Here is a 4,074-nt window from a genome sequence, read left to right on the forward strand (position 1 = left end):
GGCACCCGGGGCTCAGCTGGTTCAGTGTCCAACTCTTGGTTTCGGCTCAGATCATGATCTCAGGGTCCTGGAATCAAGCCCCGTGTTGGGCTCCTTGCTCAGTGGAGTCTGCTTGAGGATTCTCTCTTTCTCTCTCTCCCTGTCTTTCTGCCCCTCCCCCTGCTTGTGTGCTCTCTCTCTCTCTCTCAAATAAATAAATAAATAAATAAATAAATAAATAAATCTTTTAAAAAATTAAAAGATAAAGTAGGTGTGCACAACCCTTATGATACATTAGGGCATAGGAAGAAGAGATAGAAGTTTTACATAGAGAGATAATAAACCAAAACTATAAAAAGTTAAGCCTTCCTCATATTTCATATATGAGCTGGTGCTCTGTAAATGAGTTAGACATTTTTCTTCTATAGAGACACAAATATTTCAAATGTTTAACAAAACAAAATGTTTTAAAAAAAAAAAACTCTTAACAAAACAAATGCAGTTACGATCCCTTCACTGTAAAGGTGACTTTTGAGAGAAATGAGTGAGAAAAACAAATTTTCAAGAGAAAAAACTTGAGTGATGATGAGAACATTTGAAAAACTGATGTTTACATACGTTTCCAATGTTTCAGAATTTTGTAACCTAAAACAATGCATATAACTTATAAGGTCTCTCATTTCTGCACACTTTAAACTTGGAATCCAACTTTCCAACTTGTTAAAAACAATCTTCCAAATGAAACAGTCTGTAAGCAATATCATAATGCAGCCCCTCCCAGTTAGTCTGCTCGGAAGCTGATTGACAGCCAGGAAGATGGAAATTTACTAAGTGAATTCCAAGAAAAACATGGACACAGTTAGAGAATGTGATTGAAAATAAATACCACAATTTACTCACCCAACAATTCTCAGCTTTTATTTGAATCTAGAAATCTGTGCAATCTTTCCCAGCCATTAATACTCACCAATCAGGTAAAGTGAACAGTAATACCTTCAGATTACCATGTAACAAGTGTTTAATTAAGACAAGATGTTATCGTAAGTCAAAATCCTATGGCTCTCCTTTAAAGTGTAATTAATAATAAATTAAACTAGTAATAAATGAATTAAAATTTTAAATATTTTATTTTATTTTTTTAAAAGATTTTATTTATTTATTTGACACAGAGAGAGACAGCCAGCGAGAGAGGCAACATAAGCAGGGGGAGTGGGAGAGGAAGAAGCAGGATCCCAGCAGGGGAGCCTGATGCGGGCTCGATCCCAGAACGCTGGGACCACGCCCTGAGCTGAAGGCAGACGCTTAACAACTGCGCCACCCAGGCGCCCCTAAACATTTTATTTTTTTTTATCTCCTCTCAAAACACTTTGAGGTAGCTTATTTCATTTCATCTCATTCCTACGTATGAGAAAAAGAGACTGGGTATTCCTAAGCCCATTTTACAGATGGTAAGAAGCACACTGGGAAATGTCTTTTGAAACCTTCTTTTCTCTATACTTCCACCCCAATCAGACATATCCAATAGCCCAAAGCATTCTTCTGAATGACCTTGGACCCCAGATTTACCTGGTAAGGGACAATGTGGCTTTGGCACTTAGGTCTGAGACACAGAAATACTCAAGGTTGCAAAAGACAGTAGAATCACAAGACAGAGGAAATCCCCCCTACAAGGAAAGTGTGTCCTAAAGCCCACCCAATATACACCTTTGATGCTGTCAACCCTTCACACTATCAGCCTCCAGAGGCAACAGGACCATGGAGGGAAAAGTCTTAGCGTGTTCTTGGCGGGTGACAGGCTCAGGTCCTCTAAGTCTATGTGCACCGCCTCCTCCCTCTGCCCCACCTGCCTTCCCTCCAGCTGGCCCTCTCCTTCCAGCCCCAGCTCACAGGTCAGGTCTTTCGGGAAGCCCTTTTTCAAAGCCATCTTGGATTAATGGCTTTTGAACCCCTTGAAACAGTCATAGCACTGGTTGCCCTCATCCATAGTCGCATGCCTTCTCTGTTCTCAGTGCCGCACGAGGAGCTCCCAGAGCTTGGAGCCAGGTAGACAGTGACCCTCGACGTCTTTGCCAACTCCCTGACTGCACCCATTCATTCCTATTGCCTCTGGGGTTATGCTTCTCGCTCCTGTGGTCACTAAAGCATTTCCATCTTGACAAACCAAATCTAGGATGTGCTCAGAGCCCAGCGTGAGGGGGAGCTAATTACGTGAGTGAAAGCTTATTCGGGAATAACAGCTGTGCGTCCAGTTATCCAATTTGGACTCGCCAGGCTCAGTTGAACCCCTTAAAATAGCCTCTACATCTTCTTACAAGTCTGAGGCAAGCAGAATTTTCTGCCTTGAGTTACAGAAAGCCCACATCTCTCCTTGCCCTCCTTCGTGTCGCAGCAGGAAGCCCGCGGGTCAGACCTCGGTAGGATCTGCCACCTCAGCGTCTGACAGGGAGGTCCTGGCACCAGGCACTCGGCGTAAAGCAGGGCTGATTCAGGCGCTGGGCTCTCCAGAAGCTGCCAGCTGGATCCGCTCCCCCTCAGAGAACAACGCTGCGCTCAGGAGTTTGTCTGGAAGGCGGGCTCCAGGTGCACCTGTGAGTAGCAGGAACTCCTTGCCTTCTGCTCATCAGACACAGTCAGAAAGGACCGCCACTGTACGCGCCTTAGCTGGGCGCACACGGCCATTGTTCGGCATGAATCTAGTGCTCACCTGCAGGGGGCGACGTGAAAGCTGACAGGGTCCCGGGTAGGAGTCCAAGCTCAAGGTCAAGGTCAGTAGGTTGAAAGCAAGTGCTGTAGTGCTTCACTCCCACAGGCACCTGCCAAATGCCACCGGCCGCTCTTCTCCCTGGTGGAAAGTCCTCTTTGCCCTGTTTGCAGAATGAAATGAAATTAAACAGACCCGTGGACAAAGGGTAAGCATCACACAAGAGCCACAGAAGGAAGACATTACTGAGTGAATGGAAATTTTGAAATAAAAAGCTTTCCTTTGCCTCAAGCCACACACACTTAGAATTATTTACATTTTGGCCTAAATCAATGCATTAATAAATGAGCTATCACTTTCACACACAAAAAAAATTATTTCTGAACCTAACTGCCAAGATGTGTTGGCTCTTATGCAAATACTGGGTTTTGTCTCAACTGACCGTATTTCAGAGCCCAACCAGTGAGCTCTTGGGTGGATGCGAGCTCAGTACCAGCCCCACCTGACTTGCATTATACCTTCATTTGTGAAGTTTTGCTGAACCTTATCTTTACTGTATCTCTTTGAAGCCAGGAGACACAGAGCAACACTGTAGAGAAGTTAAGTCCAGTTTGCTACCTAACTAAGCTCCTAGTCCCAAGTAACCCCAGGACCTAGACACAGATTCTCCCCTGCTCCTGACCCGTGTCTGGCACGGGGTTCACTAGACTGCTCGCAGAGGGGGAGCTGAGTGTGCCCACCCTCCGTCTCCCCCGCCCTGCCCCATGCCAGCTTGTTCTGCCCTCCCCCTCCCCCCCGCCGCTGTGACCCAGGAGCACGAACACTACACAGGCAGATCTTGATCTCTGCATTTCCCCCTCCACTTGCTGATGCTTGCCAGAATACGGCCATTAATGGTTTTACATAACCATGTGTGTTACTATATTAAGCTTAGCCAATAGAAGGGAGAAGAAATAAAAGCATGTGCTAATTAACACACTCTGCACACCAGCCTTGGCAACTAACTGCCTAGAACGCTGCCCTGATTTGTTGATTATACTGATTCATTCTTTCGGAGAGGTTTCTCTTAACGCAGGGGGCAGGGTTGAGTCCAAATCCTCCATATTTCGACTCTGCCGCCCGCCTGCACCCATGTCTCCTCTTTGTCTCGGGCTGTGTACAATAATGTCTTTCATTCAAAACCAAGTCCCCTGCCAACTTGTCACTTTGCACCTCCCTCTGGTGAGCTGGTGCCCCCGTGGTGTGGGCATGGAGAAGCAGCAGTCCTTGCTGCCTCCTTCAGAGCCTTTGGGGGGCAGGTGAGCCCCGGGCCTGGTAGCAACAGACATCTTCTTCATCGTGTATTTGGAGATGTCCACTGGCTCTGCTCAGGAACGTGGAGAGGCAGAGGAAAT

At 46.1% G+C, this 4,074-nt stretch overlaps 1 long non-coding RNA gene across 1 annotated transcript; it reads right to left on the minus strand.

Moving 5' to 3' along the window:
* Positions 1–1,089: 1,089 nt before the first annotated feature.
* LOC130544249 (uncharacterized) lies at positions 1,090–3,498 on the minus strand. The gene is made up of 2 exons (XR_008960406.1): positions 3,199–3,498; positions 1,090–2,843 (listed from the first exon to the last, which is right to left on the minus strand). It is a non-coding gene; the product is annotated as an uncharacterized LOC130544249 (long non-coding RNA).
* Positions 3,499–4,074: the final 576 nt, after the last annotated feature.

The sequence above is a fragment of the Ursus arctos genome, unplaced genomic scaffold (assembly GCF_023065955.2).
Source record: "Ursus arctos isolate Adak ecotype North America unplaced genomic scaffold, UrsArc2.0 scaffold_2, whole genome shotgun sequence".
Taxonomy (NCBI): domain Eukaryota; kingdom Metazoa; phylum Chordata; class Mammalia; order Carnivora; family Ursidae; genus Ursus; species Ursus arctos.